The sequence below is a fragment of the Hypanus sabinus genome, chromosome 7 (genome assembly GCF_030144855.1).
Source record: "Hypanus sabinus isolate sHypSab1 chromosome 7, sHypSab1.hap1, whole genome shotgun sequence".
NCBI lineage: Eukaryota > Metazoa > Chordata > Chondrichthyes > Myliobatiformes > Dasyatidae > Hypanus > Hypanus sabinus.
In genome coordinates this window covers 4694170-4717114 of record NC_082712.1, presented here as the reverse complement: position 1 = coordinate 4717114, position 22945 = coordinate 4694170, and the positions used below count along the sequence as shown (strand labels likewise).

Here is a 22945-nt window from a genome sequence, read left to right as displayed (position 1 = left end):
ATCAGACCATTACACGGTGCATTGAGGTGGAACAATAACAGAATGCAGAATAAAGTGTAATAGCTACCGGAAAAGTACAGATAAGTGATGAAGTGCAAGACCTTGCTGAGGTAGATCGTGAGGCCAAGAATCCATCTTCACATGCAAGAGGTCCGTTCATGAGTCTGATTACAGTGGGATTGAAGCTGTCTTGAGCCTGGTGGTATTTGCTTTCAGGTTTTTCTATCTTCCACCTGAGGGTCAAGGGTGGGTGTGGTCTTTGATTATGCTGGTTGCTTTACTGATGCAGCAGGAAGTATAGACAGAGTCCATAGAGGGGAGGCTGGATCCCGTGTCCATAACTCTCCGCAGTTTTCTGCAGTCACGTGCAAAGCAGTTGCCATACCACGCTCTTACGCATCCAGATATGATACTTTCTATTGTGTATTGATAAAAATTGGTAAGGGCCCTCCCAGGCATGCTGAATTTCTTTAGCCTCCTGAAGAAATTGGTGAGCTTCCTTGGCCATGTGTAAATGTAGTAAGCTTCTATAAACGAAGTAAAATATGTTTGTTTCTTCACTCATAACTGCTTACAATACAAGACACCATTTTTAATTGTTTTCTACTGGAGTAAATCTAATTTACAGGGTAAGTGGGGAAACCATTTTAACTTGCACACAGAAATAGAAACAGAAACCTACAAACCCCCCCCCCCGCCCCAATTTCATGAATTGGTAAGACCGAGTGTTCTGTGATTGGTGGTCTTGCAGTTGATGCTGAGGATTGAGGCTCAAGGGTCAAATCAAAATTCTTTAAGCTGAAGCCCGTTAGTCAGAGCCACACATACATATATAGTTCTCTAATTCCAAGACTCTCTTCTTTGAAATTTTGCAGTTCCACTGGGGTAGTTGAAGGACCATTGTAATCATGCCTGCGACGGAGTCCGAGTTTGCTGGAGTGTGAAGAAGATGGACTGTCTTGGGGTTGGAGGACAGCTGTTGCTTCGTGTCTTCTATGCTTTTCTGCCGAACTTGGTAAGCACGCTATGTCAGCGCCAGAATGTGTGATGACTCTTGTGGGCTGCCCCCAGCACATCCTTGGGTGTGTTGGCTGTTAATGCAAATGACACTTTTCACCGTATGTTACAATGTACATGCAATTAAAAAAAAACTGGATCTTGAATCATGAATCTACGTAACATCCACTCCAGAATCAAGGACACTCTGATCTGAGTCACTGAGCTGTAGGATGCAATCAGTGCTTATGTATGTGTACAATCAGAAGCAAGTCCCTGTCACCTTGTTCACAGAAATGTATGTGAAACGGGCCTTACGCATAACTTCTGCAGAACAAAGGTCTTCCGCCCCACTGTACAACCCCATGCTACAATATTTTGGGAGGCACCTGTCAGTGAAGATGGACATCAATGGTAACATTCACCAACACTTTCACAGCCTTTGGTTGCCTAAGGAGAAAGGTGTTCACCTCAAGCCTGGCATAAGACTTATGGTCTACAGGGCAGTAGCAAAGCCTGCCCTCCTGTATATGCTACTGAGGCACAAATCATCCACAGTATATACCACGAAGTACTAAATAGAAGCCACCAATAAATTCTCTTCAGGATCCTCTAAATCCACTGGCAGTTTAATTGAACCACTATCAGTGTTTGCCCCTTGTCAACATCCTAATTACACACAGTTTACTCCAGTGGACAGATACCAGACCTCCAAAATGGGCAATCTACTTCAAACAACATCCCAACAAATGTTTACTTGGAGGTTGAGAAAGTGCTTCACAGATGTTCTCAAAAATTCTTTGTAAATATTCAAGGTTCTAAAGGAATTGTGGGAGTGTAACGTGGAGTCGTTTATTTGTGGTCAACAACTGTGTCGATTGCTGATTGAGCCTTTCGAGGGATGCACCAACTCTTTCTCATTGGTTGCCTTGCTTACCATGGCACCAGTGTTCAGTTCTGGGCACCTCAGGGATACAAGAATAGCACATGCGAGAGACTTGCAAGCCTTCCTTTGTCTCCAGGGGTTCCTCTTCACACTGAGGCTGTGACCAGTGCTGAAGAACCATTGGAAAAGTGTGCTACAGATATAGGAGGGCCCACACACACTCTTAGCTAAGTATCTGTTGAATGGTTAGTTTTGTAGTTGTGACTTAAGGAGGCATCCGTTGAGTTTGAAGTATTACTGAGTGCTTAGTGTCGTAGTTTTGATAAGACATTTGGTCGAATGTTTTACTGTTTGTCTGTAAATAAATGGTTAATGTGCTTATTCATAACCAATGTCTTTTGTGTCACTTACCAAACCCATGAACCTGCTTCTTCTGAACAGGGACAGAGGCTCATTACTGCTCAAAGAAGAGAACGAACATTTAGGATACCACTGAGAACATTTGCTCACTTTGTTTGGAACACTTGGAAATGGTAATTGGAACACATGACCCCTCACGCCACATATGCCGCTGCCCTGTGAAGGACTTGCTGGCCCATCTGCGGAAGAGTTTTCAGGCTCCACATTGGCCATCAAGGGACTTCAGGAGACTGGAGTGGAAACAAGTTATCTTTGATCCCAAAGGACAATGTAAGAATAAGACTGATTTTTTTTCAGCTGGGTAGTGGAAGATCACATGATTTTAATCAAGAAAGAATAGAGAATTCTCGTCAACGTCTTGGCTAACACTGAATCTACTTAGGCAACACCCAAATAATTGACTATCTATCTGCTGTGCTTTGGGTGTTGGCTGAGTGTGATTGGATAAGTGGTTGCCTTACTGCATTGTCTACATTGCAAAGGATTGACTGGCTGGAATGAAAATCTTACCAGTTTGGCATGTCAGATTATGGAATTAGTCAACGCCCAGTAGCAGATTCGTCTTTCAAGACTGGTTCACAGGCAAACTTGAAGGAATTGTGACATTCCTGGCCAGGAGCTATTGTAAAATTGTCATCCGAATATATTGCCAGTTAAACAAGTTAGATATTTGTAAGTTCTTCCAGCCCAACTAGCGTCACTTCCCAGCAACCCCCAATTTGACACTAGCCTAATCACAGGACATTTTACAAAGACCATTTAGCCTGCTAGCCAGTATGTCTTTGGAAAGCGGGAGGACGCTGGAGCACCCGGAGGAAACCTGTGTGTTCACAAACCCCTTCCAGATGGTGTTGGAATTGAACTCCGAACTCTGACGCCCCATTGTGCTATTATGGTGCCCAATTGACCCTGGCCCATTGTAGCGTGATGTCTGATAGATTGCCCAATTCAAAGGCTATGGGGTGGAACTCTTCAGAGAAGCTGGTTCCACCTAGATCAGGAACGAGAGGACGTCGGTTTAAAGTGGGAGGGTAAAGATTTTATTATCTTTATTTATTTAGCGATACAGCATTGCAACAGGCCCTGAAGGCCCAAAGAGCCTGTACTACCCAATCACGCAATGTGACTGATAAACCTACTAATTTGTACGTCTTTGGAACACCCTGAGGAAACCCGAGAGGTCACGGGAGAACATTGCAAACTCCTTACAGACCATGGAATTAAACCTGGGTCACTGGCACCGTAACAGCGTGATGCTACCGTGTTGCCCAGGTTTTAACAGAAACTTGAGGAAAAAGCTTTTCATGGAGTACGTGGTGTACATGCCGGCCGGGGGAAGGAGTTGGTAATAAACCTGATTCTGATTCTGAATCTCGACATAGTGTGTCTGGAGGTTATGTCAAAGCTGGGGTGGGAGTGGATTGGACAAGAGGATCTACAGGCTTGGGCTGTTTTCTCAGATGCACCCGACGCTGAGCGGTATTCTGATAGAAGTTTTTAAAATTATGAGAGTTACAGGTAGGGTGGAATAAAATGACCTTCCCTGGTTTACCAGGGCTGGGTGCATTTGCACCCACCCGAGCACTCCTTCTCTGCCAGCTGCCCCACACCCCTCCACCCTCACCACTCCCAACATCCTTTGCTCCTGCCAGATTTACAAACTCGCTCTCTGCTCCACGTTGACGACTACACTACTGTGCAAATATCTTGGGCATCCTCGCTATATATATGTGCCTAAGACTTGTGCACAGTACTGAACGGGTTAGGGTTGATAAGTTGCAGGAATGTTATGTTACTGCCAGAATCATGGTCACTTTTGCGATCTGACCCCCACCCCCCGCACAAACCTTGCTGATCTGATTTGATGCATACAACACATTTCACTGTACCTATGTTTCGATGCACATGTGACAAATGAAGCTAATCTCTCTAATCTCTCTTTAGCAAAGCAAATGGTATGTTGGTTATTCTGAGTACAGGAGCCAGAGGGACTGGCTGTAGTAGTACATGCCACAGTGTGCTTTATGTGCAGCTTTATCTGAGGAAGGATGTCCTTGCCCTGAAGGGGCTGATTCCTGAGAGAGAGGACTGCCATACAAGGAGTGATGGGTCAATTAGAGCTATACTAATTGGAGTACAGAAATACTTCGTTGAGCTCTTGCTAGCTGTAACAAAATTAGCAGATGAAACTCGAACCTTAGTTTTTAGAAACTATTAATGAAGCTGTCTCCTGTGAGTATTGCGATCTAAGTGAAAGGCTCCTGGGATGAAGCAAAATCTAAGTAAATGCATGCTAAACAGCTCAGTGAGGCTGCTGATGAATGTTTTTGTTCCAATAGGCATGTGACTGTTGGTAGGATGTGTGCTCAGTGAGCCTCTTGGTTTCTACTCCATGAATAATCCCATTATTTTAAGATCACCTCCCCCTCAAACTTTTACATTCATGTTCATCTTATGCAGACTGGCCTCTTATTTTAACCCTTCAAGCCCTGGTATCCAGGTATGCTCTCCAAGGTCGACGTACCCAGAGCCTGGTCTTCTGGTTACAGAGTGACTTACGTTGCTACATCGAAGGAATTGCCGACCTTTCCCTCATCTTCCAGAGGTCATTACAGTTCATAAACGTGACATCTGCTCTTGTGAATGTGAAAAGGTTAAGTTGTGATGTGAAGTGGGCTTGGTTCAAGTCAAGTCACTTTTTATTCTCCTTTCGACCATAACTGCTGGTACAGTACACAGTAAAAACGAGACATTTTTCAGGACCATGGTGCTACATGAAACAGTACAAAAACGACACTGAACTACGTAAAAACAACACAGAAAAAAACTACACTAGACTACAGACCTACCCAGGTCTGCATAAAGTGCACAAAACAGTGCAGACATTACAATAAATAATAAACAAGACAATAGGCACAGTAGAGGGCAGTAAGTTGGTGTCAGTTCAGGCTGTGGGTATTGAGGAGTCTGATGGCTTGGCGGAAGAAACTGTTACATAGTCTGGTCATGAGAGCCCAATGCTCAGGTGTCTTTTCCCAGATGGCAGGAGGGAGAAGAGTTTGTATGAGGGGTGCGTGGGGTCCTTCATAATACTGTTTGCTTTGCAGATGCAGCGTGTAGTGTAAATGTCTGTAATAGCGGGAAAAGAGACCCTGATGATCTTCTCAGCTGACCTCACTATCTGCTGCAGGGTCTTGCAATCAGAGATGGTGCAATTTCTGAACCAGGCAGTGATGCAGCTGCTCGGGATGCTCTCAATACAACCCCCGTAGAATGTGATAAGGATGGGGGGTGGGAGATGGACTTTCCTCAGCCTTCTCAGAAAGTAGAGACGCTGCTGGGCTTTCTTTGCTATGGAGCTGGTGTTGAGGGACCAGGTGAGATTCTCCGCCAGGTGAACACCAAGAAATTTGGTGCTATTAACGATCTCTACCGAGGAGCTGTCGATGTTCAGCGGAGAGTGGTTGCTCCGTGCCCTCCTGAAGTCAACCATCATCTCTTCTGTTTTGTTCACATTCAGAGACAGGTTGTTGGCTCTGCACCAGTCCGTTAGCCACTGCACCTCCTCTCTGTAAGCTGACTCATCGTTCTTGCTGATGAGACCCACCACAGTCATGTCATCGGTGAACTTGATGATATGGTTCGAGCTGTGTGTTGCAGCACAGTCGTGGGTCAGCAGAGTGAACAGCAGTGGACTGAGCACACAGCCCTGGGGAGCCCCCGTGCTCAGTGTGATGGTGTTGGAGATGCTGCTCCCGATCTGGACTGACTGAGGTCTCCCAGTCAGGAAGTCTAGGATCCAGTTGCAGAGGGAGATGTTCAGGCCCAGTAGGCTCAGCTTTCCAATCAGTTTCTGAGGGATGATTCTGTTGAATGCTGAACTGAAGTCTATGAACAGCATTTGAATATATGTGTCTTTTTTGTCCAGGTGGGTTCGGGCCAGGTGGAGGGTGGTGGCAATGGCGTCATCTGTTGAGCGGTTGAGACGGTACGCAAACTGCAGGGGGTCCAGTGTGGGGGGCAGCAGGGTCTTGATATGCCTCAAGACGAGCCTTTCGAAACACTTCATGATGATGGTTGTGAGTGTAACAGGATGGTAGACACTTAGGCAGGATACTGAAGACTTCTTCGGCACGGGGACGATGGTGGCGGCCTTGAAGCACGTTGGAACGGTGGCACTGATCAGGGAGATGTTGAAGATGTCAGTGAGAACATCTGCTAGCTGGTCTGCACATCCTCTGAGCACTCTACCAGGGATGTTGTCTGGTCCAGCAGCCTTCCGTGGGTTGACCCTGCACAGGGTTCTTCTCACATCAGCCACGGAGAGACACTGCAACTGGTCATTTGGAGGAGGGGTGGACTTCCTCGCCGCCATGTCATTTTCTGCCTCAAAATGAGCGTAGAAGTTGTTCAGTGCATCTGGGAGGGAGGCTTCACCCGCACAGTCAGGTGATGTTGTCCTGTAATTGGTGATGTCCTGGATGCCCTTCCACATGCGCCGCGTGTCACCACTGTCCTGGAAGTGGCTGTGGATTCGCTGAGCGTGTGCACGCTTTGCCCCTCTGATGGTTCGGGACAGTTTGGCTCTCGCTGTTGTTAGGGCTGCCTTGTCGCCTGCTCTGTAGGTGGAGTCACGGGCCCTATCTAGCCTGCCCATGCATGTGGGTCAACAGAGTAATGAACTGAAAAACAGTTTTATTTCACTCCCCTCTTCCTGCCCAAAGCCCCTTTTTTGTTTCCCCATTCTGGTGGCCCTTTCACCATCTCTTCCGTCCTTTTAACCTGCCCTTCACCTCCTACTGCTTCTCCTCTTCCTACCTTTTACTCCACTGTCCGCTCCTATCAGATCCATCCTTCCTCAGCCCTCTACCTCTTCCACCTATCACCTTCCAGCTTCTTACCTCATCCACCCACCAACCTTCCCCTGCGCCTGGTCTCAACTGTCACCTGCCATTTGTACTCATCCTCCTCCCCTCCCTTCACCTGTCCCCTTTCTGTTCAGTCCAAAGGAAGGGTCTTGGGCTGAAATATCAGCTGTTTCTGCTTCTCCACAGCTGCTGCCTGACTTGCTGAGTTCCTCCACCACTTTGTGTGTGTTGCTCAAGATCTCCAGAATCTGCAAATTTTCAGTATTTCACTCATTCATGGGTATTGCTCAACCCTGATTGCCTGTGAACTGAACAGTCTTAGCTGAGGTTTCTTATGGTTGTTGTAGTCGGGGGTGGTAATGGGTAAGCTCCCTCTACCTATTAAATGTTCTCAATGGCACGTGTCTCAAATAGCCTCTGACAGCAGCCCCCGGCCTTCATGTGTGGCTTAGCTACTAGGTCTGGCAGAATCATTTCTACTGACAGGAGATGGGGCAAAAGTGGGTTACTGGCGCTTTAAAACCAGTCACTTGGGGTAGATGGGGCTCATGAGATGTGGTTGTCTCTCATCCAGGAGAAGGAAAACTCTGATCTCAAACTTCCACTGCCTTGTGGCGATCTCCACTCATGGGGAAGTAAGACCATGAGATCATAAGATTTAGGAGCAGAAGTAGGCAATTTGGCCCATTGAGTCTGCTCTGCCATTCAATCCTGGGCTGATCCAATTCTTCTAGTCATCTCCACTCCCCTGCCTTCTCCCCATACCCTTTGATGCCCTGGCTAATCAAGAACCTATCTATCTCTGCCTTAAATGCACCCAGTGACTTGGCCTTCACAGCCACCCATGGCAACAACTTCCACAGATTTACCACCCTCTAACTAAAGTAATTTCTCCACATCTCTGTTCTAAATGGATGTCCTTCAATCCTGAAGTCTTGCCCTCTTGTCCTAGACTCCCCTACCATGGGAAATAACTTTGCCATATCTGTTCAGGCCTTTTAACATTTGAAATGTTTCTATGAGATCCCCCCCCCCCCCATTCTCCTTGTGGAATAAACCCCGAGGGAAAATTTGGAGCTGGAATCCCTGAGGCAGTCCGACATTGAATTCAACGCTTAGATGAGGATGAGCATGAAAACCAGGGGCCGTAGTGTTATAGCAACAAACAATCTGCTGGAGCATATGACAGTAAACCGAGAGGAAGATACTGACACAGTGAAGGAAGCCTCGAATACTGCAAGAGATGGAGGACCTTCATTGCTGTCCAAAATGCCAGCGGCATAATTGGCAAAAGAAGAAAGAAGAATTAGTAAAGCTAATTATGAAACGACTGATTCTGATTCTCAGTTGTGACACTTCAGTGATGGGAAGGGAATCTGCCATCTTAGACTGTTGTAGAGTTCAGACCCAGTGAGTCTGAGAAAATACACAAATCTAACAGCCTTCAGTCCAATGTGCCTGTACTGGATGAAAAAAAGAGTTTCCCAACCTAATCTCACATCTTGCTCTTCACGTACAGTATTGTGCAAACGTCTTAGGCACATATATATAGCTAGGGTATAGACTTTTTCACTGTACTGTAGTAACTTTATGTATTGCACTGTACTGCTGCCACAAAAAACAAATTTCATGACATGTATGAGTGATGATAAACCTGACTCTGATATGGGTGACTATTGTGGACTGAGAGTGGGAAGGGGGCAGGGAGAGAGAGGGGAATCATGGTAGAGAAGAGGGGAAGGGAGATGGGAGGGAGCGGGAAACACCAGAATGGCCTTGCCTGGTGATGCAGGACAGGGTGTGTCTTAACCCATCCACCCCGACACCTGCCACACAACCCTCCCATGTACACCTCCCTTGCCACTCCCAACGTCCTTTGCTCCTGCCAGATTAACAAACTGGCTCTCCTCTCTGCATTGATAAGTACTGTACCATACAAAACCCTGGCTGTATATATATGTGTATAGTACTGTACCTTAATTAGCTTTGAATTCTAAATGTGTTTGATTATCTGTAGTTAAATTGTCCAGCCATGGTGGGATTTGAACTCATATCTCTGGATAACTCGACCAATGCATTAGTTCAGTGACTTAAATTCCACGGTGTACCTGTAGTTTCAAAGCTCAGAGAAGATCTCTGTAAATCAGAGGGACTTTGAAACTCAGACAGGATCTTACATTTAACTTCCCTCTAGCTGCTCCTGGTAAGCTGCTCATAGTTAATTTGCCAAAGCTGTTAGAATGGCTATACACAATGATAAAGTGAACCAAAGTGAATCCCTTTGCAAATTTGGCAATTAACTTTCATAGGACATAGAACATAGAATCAGGGAGCAGAAGTTGATATTGTTGCTACTACTAAGGAAAAGCTGTTTGAGAAGCTGAAAAGTCTGATGGATGGTGGACAAGTCACCTCGACCAGATGGACTACACCCCAGAATTCTGAAAGTGGTAGCGGGAGAGATTGTGGAGGCATAATCTTGCTTGACAAATCTGTTGGGAAATAACATGCAGGGTTGACAAAGGTGTTGTGTTTTGGAATGACGCGTCCTTTGACGAGGTGCTGCAAGTGAGGCTGTTTAGCAAGACAAGAGCGCATGGTATTACAGGAAAGATGCCAGCATGGATAGTCGATTTGCAGGAGGCAAAGAGTTGAAATAAAGTTGACTAACAGTATGCCACAGGGTTCGGTGTTGAGACAGGTTCTTTTCACATTACACAGCAATGATTTAGTATATCATATATTGTTGAATGGATGGTTGAAAGATCTTATGAACTCTGCCAGCTGAAAGCCTGTTTTGGAGCTGTATTCCTTCAAGGTTCCCTGATCCACGAACATCTCAGGATTCAAAAGGGTTCATACTAAATATGTTCTTACAAAGATAAAGATTAGGACTGACAAATGTAGACTCTCCTACAGAGAGTAAGAAAAGGTGACAAGGGGGTGAAGCTTAAATGAAGCACCAATAGCTGAAAGCAGTAAGAGGCCCCGAAGAGTAGAGCGAGGACACAGATTTAAGGTGTTCGGAAGTAGGTACAGAGATGTCAGGGGTAAGTTTTTTTTACACAGAGAGTGGTGAGTGCATGGAATGGGCTGCCAGCAATGGTGGTGGAGGTGGATACAATAGGGTCTTTTAAGAGTCTCCTGGATAGGTACATGGAGCTAGAAAATATAGAGGGCTATGGGTAATCCTAGGTAATTCCTAAAGTAAGTACATGTTCGGCACAGCATTGTGGGCCGAAGGGCCTGTATTGTGCTGCAGGCTTTCTATGTTTCTATATCGGATGGCAGGACGGGTATGAAGGGTTTGGTGCCTTTATTTCTGCTACTGATTTTTTGGGTGTGGTGGGAGGGGGGAATTCTAGTCCGTTCTCAGCCTGAAAAGCACTTAAAAGCTGTACTTTTAAGTTTTAAGACCAATTAGGGACGGTTAACAAACTGGCGACACTCGCGTCTGGTAAACAATAAAAACAATTCTAGCTTGCCCTGAGCAAGAAGTCGCCCACTTTATTTAGCCGTTTTACTTCAGGTGATTGGAAGGGCAGGGGTGCCGAGGGGTTGAATTATTCAGATCCCCGGGTGGAGAGGGTGGGCAACGCAATGCGTGCAGCGCGCACTTACGCCATGCAGGTTGCGGGGCGGCCGGCTGCCGGCGGCGATGAGTTTACACAGCGTCCCGGGCGGCCGGGCTGACTGTTCCGTCAGTGCGGCGGCTGCAGTCACCTTGCAAGCCCCGGAGCAGCGGGGCAGACCGACGGGGCTGCGGGGGGATGGACAGGCGGGGGGGCTTCAGTGCAGAAATGCAAATTGCCACAGATGAAATGAAAAGGTGTACGGCCAGGCAGGATCGGAGTTAGGAAAACCCAAGGATATCTTGTTTTAAATACCCCTTTTTGTAAAACGATGATCGCAACTGTTCAATAAGTGCCTTGAAAAGGGAACGGACGGGGAACAATCCGAGTCCTAGAGGAAACTGCCATTGCGAAGCTCGGTGGAGAGGGCAAAGTGGAGCGCCAGAGGACACTGATCGTTTGGGTGAGTATTGAAGCAGTTGCTGTCAGTTTCCCAGTCGGCCGATACCTGCTACCCCTTCTATGGACTCGCGTAGAGTGTGAGAGTGGGGAACCTCGGCTCCCCGCACACAGTAACACCCCCACAACGGAGCCCGGCTCATTGCAGTAAGCGCCGAGAAGGAAACCGTACTTCTAACATGTCCAGTATATTCCTTACACGTTATGTATCCCTACTAGTTAAAACACACGGCGCCTTTAAGAGTCCCGTCAATGCAAATCGTTGAAATAATCAATACCATTATATTCAGCACTTCTAATAGATCATATATCAGATGCCTCATATAATCGATATCAGTTACATTTTGTATAGTTTTCATATATTAGTGTTATGATGCATGGCTTAAGTTCGACAATGTTTATCAGATCTGCATATTGTATCTACATATAAGGCTGAGCACTACAGCACAGCGTAGGACCATTGGCCTACGACCTTTCACCGTCTCAAAGATCAATCTCACCCATCGCTCCTACGTGGACCTCCATTATTCTATCATTCTTGTGCTTAGCTAGGAGTTTCTTAAATGTCCCTGATGTGTTTGCCTCTATCTCCACTGACAGTGCGTTCCACAGATGTAACATTCCCTTTGTAAAAAACTTACCTCTGACATTACCCCCTCCTATCTTTTCCTCCTTAAAATTATTGCCTCTCCTATTAGCCATTGCCACCCTGGGGCAAAGGCTCTGGCCGTCCAATGACACATGCCTCTTATCATCTTATACACCTCTAGGTCACCTCTCAACCTTCTTAGCCATATACTCTATGTATCCCTCAAAATCTTAATAAACAAGCCCATAGGCATGTAAACCGGTTGTGAGGAGGGTGCGGGGATGCAATTACAAAGCAAAGAAAATAGAAAAAGGGAAAACACACAGATGATGGAAATCTGAAATTAGAAACAGAAGATGCAGAAAAGACTCAGCAAGTCAGACAGCATCTGTGGAGAGAGAAAAACAGAGTTGATGGTTGATATCTGAGACCCCTCATCAGAACCAGAAAAGTTATATTCCACAAGGAAGTAGGAGCAGGAGTGGGAATCAGATCACTGAACCTGCCTCAGCTGATGAACGTGATCTACGTTGGACTCAGCCTCTCTGCTGTATCTTTCCTCCAAAACCATCTGTTTATCAACCTACCAACGGTTTAGCCACCTGGACTTGCAGTGCTCCTAAGGAGTCGGCCTCGCACCCTGACAATTCCTCAGCTTTGCCACCCTCTGTGTGAAGAACTCGCTATATACTGGCCATGCTCGGGTCATGACTCACGTACGTACATGTGAGGCATCACTGGGGTCTCGTCCAGAACATACACCAGAAGTGCTGTGTTTGCAGAGTCCCCAGGACAACTCCAATTGGTCACTCAGTCTCTTTGACTTCTTGTTAGGCAGAAGGTATTGCAGTGTAGGAGCAAAGGTAACAACTTCTTCCCCCAGGCTCTGAGACTTCTGTTAGCACCCAGTACAAAAACAGTCATACAGTCGTGTATTTAACTATATGTTGTATATGCAACTTACGCCATCTCCGGAGTGTTTTTTACCTGTTGATACTACTTTATGTGCTGAATGTGATATACGCACTGTGTTTTACACCTTGCTCCCAGAGGAGTGTTGTTTCATTTCATTGTAAACACGTGTACAGTTGAACGACAACGCTCTTGAACTTGAACATGGTGGGGGGGGGGGGGGGAGACATGCCAACTTGTGTGGGGTTGCAGGCAGCTTCATCCTGTGTTTGAACTCGTTTCACCATCTCATTTCCCACTTGTGAACAGTGTTCAGGGCTGGAACCCGATTGGGAGGACCTGTACTGCAGAACTAAATGACTGACTTTTACTTTGTAGCTTTATCCTCTTGTTCGAGACGTTCTCAGTGGTTACCACATCCCAACACTTACCCTGTCAAATCCCTGTCAGATCTTATACAGTACTGTGTAAAAGTCTTAGGCACATATACGTAGCTAGGGTGCAAAAAAAAACACATTTCATGACATGTGTGAGTGATGATAAACCTGATTCTGATCTGGGTCTCTATTTTGGACTGAGAGTGGGAAAAGGGGAAGGGAGAGGGAAGGGAGTGGGAAGCACCAGAGAGACATTCTGTAATGATCAATAAACCAATTGCTTGGAATCAAATGACATTTCCAGGTGTCCCAGGGCTGGGTGCGTCTGCACCCTCTCTGTCACCCTTCCTGCAGCGCTCCACTCTCACCGTTCCTAAAATCGTTTGCTCCCACCAGGTTTACAAACTCGCTCTCTACTCCACGCTGACAAATACAGCACCGTGCAGAAGTCTCAGGCACCCTTTCTATATAAAGATATACATGTGCCTGACTTTTGCATAGTACTGTATGTCTGCATGAAGTCCCCACTCATTCCTCTACTTCAATGGCAGTGAACTTTAAACCTATCAAAGTACGTTTATTATCAAGGTCAGATCCATCTCCTTACAAGCAGTCACAAAACTAAGACATCCAATAGAACCTATTAAAGAGACACCCAAACAAACAACTGAAGTTCACAAAAGTGAGTCCACAGACACTGCAGTCTTAGTTCAGCACAGAGACGAGTAAACCTCACGGTGCAGTGAGCTGAAATGGCCGTTCCTCACCTCCGGTCCAGACACCCTGATCTTTTCCATCTGGCCCAGTGCTTAAATAGTTCAAACTTCCGCCATCCCATGGCCCAGTCACTTCGATACGCTCTCGGGCCTTCTTGCTTAACCACCTGTGTCAGCAGAAATGGATTTTCACTGTCCACCCTGTCTATCCAGCTCATTGTCTTATCATCCCTCAGGCTCCTCTGCTCTCGGCGAAACAAACCCACACTGTCCAGTTTGTGCCAACACTGTCAAGCTCCACTCCGGCAAAATCATGTGAATTACACACACACTAAGTGGCGGAGGAACTCAGCAGGTCAGGCAGTATCTGTGGTGGGGAATAAACAGTCAAGGTTTCAGGTTGAGAACCTTCATCAGGACCGGACAGGAAGGGGCCGTACACCAGTAAAAAGAAGGTGGGGGGAGGAGTACAAGCTGGCAGGTGATCGTTGAGAACAGGTAAGGGGAAGGTAGGTGGGTAGGGAAGAGGAGAGGAACTACGATGCTGGGAGGGGATATAGGTGAAAGAGGTAAAGGACTGAAGAAGGAGGAATCTGATAGGAGAACAGAGTGGACCGTGGGAGAAAGGGAAGGAGGAGGAGAAGGGAAACTAGAAGCTGGTAATGCGTAGGTGAGGATAAGAGGTGAGGGAGTAATGAGAAGGGGGAGTGGAAAGAGAGAAGAGGGAGGCAGGCAGTGGGGGAGGGGGCAGAAAATACTGAAATTGGAGGAATTGATTTTCATGTCTCAGTTTAGAGGCTACCCAGACAGACAATGAGATGATGCTCCTTCATTCTTGAGTTTGGTCACATCGGGGCAGTAGAGGAGGCCTGGGATTGACACGTTGGGATGAGAATTTGAGCTGACGTCCTGAAACACTGGAAGATCCTGCTTTCGTGGTGGAGCCCAACGAACATCTCTGGGCACTCTCCAGAACCAGCGTCGAAGTGGATCAATACCGGACTGGAAGGGAGTGCTCCGTGCAGTTCTGGGACCACTGTTTTACTTAGCTACATGGTGAAGACTGGACTCGACAGTGCACAGCATTCGTATGACGATAAGAAACTTGGAAGCTTAGTGAACTGTGCAGAGGATAATAATAGACTTCAAGAAGATATAGATAAGCTGGTGGATAATTGACTGATAAAATTAAAACAGAATGCTGGAAAACATTGAGCACAGTTATACAGTACAGAAACGGGCCGTCTAGCTCAACTCACCAAAGCTGACATTTGCCCGCATTTGCCCCATATTGTTTCTAATCATGTATCAGTCCAAATATCCTTCTGGCTCCCATTTAGAAACATAGAAAATAGATGCAGGAGTAGGCCATTCGGCCCTTCGAGCCTGCACCGCCATTCAGTATGATCATGGCTGATCATCCAACTCAGAACCCTGTACCTGCTTTCTCTCCATACCCCCGATCCCTTTAGCCACAAGGGCCATATCTAACTTCCTCTTAAATATAGCCAATGAACCGGCCTCAACTGTTTCCTGTGGCAGAGAATTCCACAGATTCACCACTCTCTGTGTGAAGAAGTTTTTCCTCATCTCGGTCCTTAAAGACTTCCCCTTTATCCTTAAACTGTGACCCCTCGTTCTGGACTTCCCCAACATCCGAAACAATCTTCCTGCATCTAGCGTGTCCAATCCCTTTAGAATTTTATACGTTTCAATAAGATCCCCCCTCAATCTTCTAAATTCCAGTGAGTATAAGCCTAGTCGATCCAGTCTTTCTTCATATGAAAGTCCTGCCATCCCAGGAATCAATCTGGTGAACCTTCTCTGTACTCCCTCTATGGCAAGAATGTCTTTCCTCAGATAGGGGACCAAAACTGCACACAATATTCTAGGTGCGGTCTCACCAAGACATTGTACAACTGCAGTAGAACCTCCCTGCTCCTGTACTCAAATCCTTTTGCTATGAATGCCCACATACCATTTGCCTTTTTCACCGCCTGCTGTACCTGCATGCCCACCTTCAATGACTTCAAGTTTAACTGTCACTCAGCCATACACAGGAATACAGCCAAACGAATCAGCATTCCACAGAGGCCAAGGTGTAAATCATAATACCAACAGTCTCACAGCACACATAGCACATATAATAATAGCAGAGAAACAGTTACAAAAAATGATAATATAGCCCAAGTCTCTGAGTGTCATGGCCCGTAGATTGATGGAACGTGGATGTTGGCCTGGACCATTGCTTCTGCACGAACAAGCCATACCCATTCCTCACCTCCTGCAGACGAGCGCAATCCAGCTTGTCTTCCTGGGAGTGGACACTGGAGAACAGCACTGGCCAGCTCCCAAGCCAACACGGAGTCTGGCGGCACACAGCCATCTCCGGTGACCCCAACAGGTTGACCCGAGGCACAGGGGCCTAGTATATGCCACAACTGAGGCAGAATATCTTTCCCGTCTTCCCCGCCGTCGGTCTCACTAATGAACTAGTGAATAGGACTCACAGTACATTACCAATATCTAACAGGGTCTTGTGATCACAAGAAAAGTGTCCGGGCCAATCATCTTATTGTGGGAAGGGTCTCATACCTGAAACATGAGCTCTGTTACTCCATCCACAGATGTTGCCTAAGCAGCTGAGGCTTCCAGCAGTGTACATAGAACATAGAGTTATTATACTGTGTCCAGCACGAATTGCCAAATTTCAAGGAAGATCTGAAGGGCCCGGACAGGATTCAGTGGATGAGGAAATTTAACTTGATTCAGATTTTTCACATTAGGATTTACTTACCACATGTACATCGAAACTTACAGTGAAATGCATCATTTGTGTTAACAGCAACACACTTAAGGATAGCTGGGGGCAGTCTGCAATGATATGCTTACAGTGGAGATCTGATAGAAGTACTTTAAGTCAGGAAATAAAGTTTTTCTCTTTGGTTAATGAGTCTGGCACATAATCAGGAATGTTAGGATACTAAAAGAGGTCATTTGACATCAGAAATTCACCTGGTCCCAGTCCAATACTTAATTTAGCTCAGTTTGGAGTGTAACAGTTGAACCTACCACCACAAATCCTCCCGGCAGCCCTGATGTAAACTACTCACCATGCAGAGATAAATCCATTCTGCTTGTGGTTCCTCTGCTAGTCACTTTCATTCCATGTCTCTTTTCTTCTGACCTGTCAACCAGTGGGAAACATTTTGTTTCCTGATTTGGAATATTTCAATCAGATCTCTGCACAGCATCTCATATTCCCAGCTTCTCTGCTGCAGGCACGTAACTAAACTAGTGACACTTGGGGGCTGCCCCCAGCACATCCTTCGGAAATGTCACTGGACTTGTTCCTCTAACAAACTTTATTTTACTTGTGCACGAGGAGAACAGCGTGGCCCCTGTCACACCACTGTTCTGAAGTCTGAACAGACAAATGCTCCTTTTATACAGAATTAACAAACACTTACAGATATTGACTATTTGTGTGTGGTTGAATTCCTTACTTGCAAGATCAATCGCCATTCACAATACAGGTGTTAAAAGTCAGCAGAAACCACAAGACAATACTTTGAAGTTGGTAAAGTAATTGTCCCTCAGTTGGTGGGTATTCCTTGAATCCTTCCATTACATTTTTATCTCTTCTCCAGTGAGCAAAATTTCTCCAGCCCCACTGCTGTGCAAAGGAAAGCCATACTCTTCAAAGACATTTCTTGCCTGGTCTGTCTGTACTCGATCTGCAGTTCGTCCTTGCCCCAACATAATGGTGACCCTTGCCTTGCCTCATCTTCCACATCCCCGGAACACTTCTTCCCCATTCGGATGTGCGGTTTGAGCAACAGCTGAACCTTTTGATCGTGTCTGCATGCTTTTATGCAGTGAGTTGCTGCCGTGTGATTGGCTGATTAGATATTTGCATTAATGAGCAGGTGTACAGGTGTAGCTAATAAAGTGGCCACTGAGTGTAATTTCATTAAATTTTTCCTTGGCATCTGAACCTTTTCCTAAGTAGTAGAATCACTCACAGAGGAGCAGGCCTTTCACCCAGCATGCCCATGCCGTACTCCGTGTTTACCCATCAAGATTAAGTCAAGTCAAATCAAGACAAGTTTATTGTCATTTAACTATGTACATGTATGCTGACAAATGAGACAGTGTTTCTCCAGACCAGGGTGTAATGCACACGAGTACACATAACACACATATCGCACACAACAACTTAGGAAAGTAAGGATAAAATGATAGATAAACAAAGTGCATAAATTAAATATTTTATATACAGTACAGGTTATCTGGTGACATGACAGGGAGTTCAGAAGCCGAATGGCCTGAGGGAAGAAGCTGTTCCTCATCCTGATCGTTCCTGTCTTTATGCATCGGAATCTCCTGCCTAATGGTAGAAAAACAGAGGATGCTGGATGGATGGGTGCGATCCTTGATAATAGTAAGGGCCCCGTGTACACAGCTAAACTGATAAATGTCCCTGATGGATGGTAGAGAGATCTCGGCCATTCTTCCATTTACTAGCATAGTAATTCCATTTACCTAGAAAAAGGACCTAATGCTTTCCCGGTGTATATTACGAATAAACTCTTCTCAGGCTTCCAGTTGGGTACAGCTATTGATTTTAACCAATGTTTCGATGACAAACTCTCATTTTCATCAGGGATGATCCCTAGTAAAGTCTAGTCTGGCAATAATTATACCCCTGTCGTCCATCCCTCCTGATTGGTTAGTCCTCATCCAATCAAGTTCTTACTTAGGGTGAGACCTTTGTCTTTGCTAAAATTCTTCTTCTCTGGTTCTATTTCAATGGCTTCCTTCACCAGGCGGTCCCAAAAGCAATTGGCGCGGCACAGTAGTTTCGCGCCATCAAAGTCAATCCTATGGTCATGGTGAATGCAATGTTCTGCGAAAGCTGATTTCTCCAGGTAACCTAAGTGGATACACCTCCCATACTCCAGACCGTGCATCCCGTCTGGCTGATATTCGCTGCTCTGCATTCACAAGGGAATCCTGTAAAAGTCAGCCATACTGAGTTCCTGGTCATCTTTGACTCACATCAGCTGTGATTTGAGCTGTCTTGTGGGTTTGTGGATGGTATTAATCCAGTATTTCTACAGGGTCCTAGTGATCCTCCCAGAAACCATGGAAGTATAGGGAACACAGGCAGTAGCAATGGGCTCCTCCTCGTTGTTAGGTTTCCTAGTTTTTCTGATGGCCCTTTTAAGGGCCCGTTTGATTTCCTTTGCCTTGTATCCATTCTGCAGGAACGTGTGTGTAATGGTCTCATTTCTTCAGGGAGACCCTTTGGGTCTGAAATAGCGTTCAATCATTTATCAAAGTAGAAAGAACTGCCGTACGTTGGGAGGCGAAATGGTGGCTGTTATTGTTGAGGTATAAGTCCATGTGAGTGGGTTTCTGATAGACACCATGTCTGAGGCTACCATCTAGTTTCTGTCATATTAGAGTGTCCAGGAACGGGAGACAGCCATCCGTCTGCATCTTGGTTTTAAATGGAATCTTTGGATGTACGCTGCCCAGATGGTTGCGGAATATTTGGACTGCCTGGTGGAGGAAGGCATCATAATAAAACTAGAGAAAAAGAATTTTAACAAAGATGAAGCTCTCGCTATAAGTAAGAACTGGAATTTGGCTGTGATCAAAGTGGGACAGCAGAAACCTGATTGGATGAGGACTAAACAATTGGGAAGGATGGACGTCAGGGGTATATATACCATCGGACTAGACATGCCCAGACATCTTCCTTGATGAAGATGGCAGAGTTTGTCATCGAAACATTGGTTAATATTGATACCTGTAACCGGATTGACCCCTGAGAAGAATTTATTCATCTATTTACTACATAATAATCTCACTTACTAGCAGTTAGACAATAGACAATAGGTGCAGAAGTAGACCATTCGGCCCTTCGAGCCTGCACCGCCATTTTGAGATCATGGCTGATCAACTACTATCAATACCCGGTTCCTGCCTTGTCCCCATATCCCTTGATTCCCCTATCCATAAGATACTATCTAGCTCCTTCTTGAAAGCATCCAGAGAATTGGCCTCCACTACCTTCCGAGGCAGCGCATTCCAGACCCCCACAACTCCCTGGGAGAAGAAGTTTTTCCTTAACTCTGACCTAAATGACCTACCCCTTATTCTCAAACCATGCCCTCTGGTACTGGACTCTCCCAGCATCTGGAACATATTTCCTGCCTCTATCTTGTCCAATCCCTTAATAATCTTATATGTTGCAATCAGATCCCCTCTCAATCTCCTTAATTCCAGCGTGTACAAGCCCAGTCTCTCTAACCTCTCTGTGTAAGACAGTCCAGGCAACCCAGGAATTAACCTCGTGAATCTACGCTGCACTTCCTCTACAGCCAGGATGTCCTTCCTTAACCCTGGAGACTAAAACTGTACACAATACTCCAGGTGTGGTCTCACCAGGGCTCTGTACAAATGCAAGAGGATTTCCTTGCTCTTGTACTCAATTCCCTTTGTAATAAAGGCCAATATTCCATTAGCCTTCTTCACTGCCTGCTGCACTTGCTCATTCACCTTCAGTAACTGATGAACAAGGACTCCCAGATCTCTTTGTATTTCTCCCTTACCTAACTCTACACCGTTCAGATAATAATCTGCCTTCCTGTTCTTACTCCCAAAGTGGATAACCTCACACTTATTCACATTAAACGCCATCTGCCAAGTATCTGCCCACTCACCCAGCCTATCCAAGTCACCCTGAATTCTCCTGACATCCTCATCACATGTCACACTGCCACCCAGCTTAGTATCATCAGCAAATTTGCTGATGTTATTTTCAATGCCTTCATCCAAATCGTTGACGTAAATTGTAAACAGCTGTGGTCCCAATACCGAGCCCTGTGGCACCCCACTAGTAACCACCTGCCATTCCGAGAAACACCCATTCACCGCTACCCTTTGCTTTCTATCTGCCAACCAGTTTTCTATCCATGTCAATGTCTTTCCCCCGGTGCCCTGAGCTTTGATTTCACCCACCAATCTCCTATGTGGGACCTTATCAAATGCCTTCTGAAAATCGAGGTACACTACATCCACTGGATCTCCCCCATCTAACTTCCTGGTTACATCCTTGAAAAACTCCAACAGATTAGTCAAACATGATTTAACCTTGGTAAATTCATGCTGGCTCGGCCCAATCCTATCACTGTTATCTAGATATGCCACTATTTCATCTTTAATAATGGACTCTAGCATCTTCCCCACCACCGATGTCAGGCTGACAGGTCGATAGTTCTCTGTTTTCTCCCTCCCTCCTTTCTTAAAAAGTGGGATAACATTAGCCATTCTCCAATCCTCAGGAACTGATCCTGAATCTAAGGAACATTGGAAAATGATTACCAATGCATCCGCAATTTCCAGGGCCATCTCATTTTGTACCCTAGGATGCAGACCATCTGGACCTGGGGATTTGTCAGCCTTCAGTCCCATCAGTCTTCTCATCACTGTTTCCTTCCTAATGTCAATCTGTTTAATTTCCTCTGTTACCCTATGTCCTTGGCCCATCCGTACATCTGGGAGATTGCTTGTGTCTTCCTTAGTGAAGAAAAATCTAAAGTACTCATTAAATTCTTCTGCCATTTTTCTGTTTCCCATAACAATTTCACCCAATTCATTCTTCAAGGGCCCAACATTGTTCTTAACTATCTTCTTTCTCTTTACATACCTAAAAAAGCTTTTGCTATCTTCCTTTATATTCCTGGCTAGCTTGTGTTCGTACCTCATTTTTTCTCCCTGTATTGTCTTTTTAGTTGAGTTCTGTTGTTCCTTAAAAACTTCCCAATCATCTGTCCTCCCACTCACCTTAGCTCTGTCATACTTCCTTTTTTTTAATGCTATGCAATCTCTGACTTCCTTTGTCAACCACTGTGGCCCCTTTCCCTCCTTTGAATCCTTCCTTCTCTGGGGGATGAACTGATTTTGCACCTTGTGCATTATTCCCAAGAATACCTGCCATTGCTGTTCCACTGTCTTTTCTGCTCGGCTATCCGTCCAGTCAACTTTGGCCAGCTCCTCCCTCATGGCTCCATAGTTTCCCCTGTTCAACTGCAACACTGACACCTCCGAGCTGCCCTTATCCTTCTCAAATTGCAGATAAAAACTTATCATATTATGATCACTACCTCCTAATGGCTCCTTTACTGCAAGATTGCTTAGCAAATCCTGTTCATTACACAACACTAAATCCAGAATAGTCTTGTCCCTGGTTGGCTCTTGTACAAGCTGTTCCAAGAATGCATCCCGTAGGCACTCTACAAACTCCCTATCCTGTGGTCCAGCACCAACCTGATTCTCCCAGTTCACCTGCATGTTGAAATCCCCCATAACTACTGCGACATTACCTTTGCCACATGCCCAATGTTAACTCCCTATTCAACTTGCACCCAATATCCATGCCGCTATTTGGTGGCCTGTAGACAACACCCATTAGGGTCCTTTTGCCCTTACTGTTCCTCAATTCTATCCACACAGACTCTACTTCTCCTGACCCTATGTCCCCCCTTGCAAAGGACTGAATCTCATTCCTCACCAACAGGGCCACCCCGCCCCCTCTGCCCACATTTCTGTCCCTACGATAGCACGTATACCCTTGTACATTCATTTCCCAGGTCTGATCTCCCTGCAGCCATGTCTCTGTTATCCCAACAACATCATAGTTACCCATTTGCACCTGGGCTTCAAGCTCATCCGCCTTATTTCTGACACTTCGTGCATTCAGATATAGAATTTTTAACCCATTTCTCCTCTCTCTGTTTGAATCGCTGCCTATTGTGCTTAACCCAGCTCCCCGAACTCCGATCAGGCTATACACCCCTAGAATTTTGTTGTTCTTCCTAAATTTACTTATTCTTTCAACACATTTAACTCATGTTCCGTCAGACCATCCCTCTGTACATGTGTCCTCTTTATCACTTGTTCCGCCTCATCTTTCTCTACTACACACTTTATATTCTGGAACCGTGTAGTCCCCACCTGTCCTTTATTCTTGATCTCGCTATCCTCCCTCACATTCTGGATCCCCACCCCCTGCAAATTTAGTTTAAACCCCCCCAAGAAGCACTAGCAAACTTCCCTGTAAGAATGTTAGTACTGCTC

The 22945-nt window shown here is 45.7% G+C and overlaps 1 protein-coding gene and 1 long non-coding RNA gene across 4 annotated transcripts in view; both read left to right on the top strand.

The window, feature by feature from the left end:
* The window catches only part of LOC132396514 (uncharacterized), a 29639-nt gene extending 26021 nt beyond the window's left edge, over positions 1–3618 (top strand). For both annotated transcript variants that reach the window (XR_009513000.1, XR_009513001.1), the window contains exons 2-3: positions 876–1015; positions 2324–3618. This is a non-coding gene — a long non-coding RNA (uncharacterized LOC132396514). The remainder of the gene's footprint in view (positions 1–875; positions 1016–2323) is intronic.
* A 7229-nt stretch (positions 3619–10847) lies between these two features.
* The window catches only part of mfap3l (microfibril associated protein 3 like), a 43818-nt gene continuing 31720 nt past the window's right edge, over positions 10848–22945 (top strand). Inside the window, exons 1-2 of one of the 2 annotated variants that reach the window (XM_059974098.1) lie at positions 10848–11205; positions 18078–18239. The gene's annotated coding sequence lies outside the window, so the exon portion shown is untranslated. The remainder of the gene's footprint in view (positions 11206–18077; positions 18240–22945) is intronic. The other variant, XM_059974097.1, reaches the window with a different exon arrangement.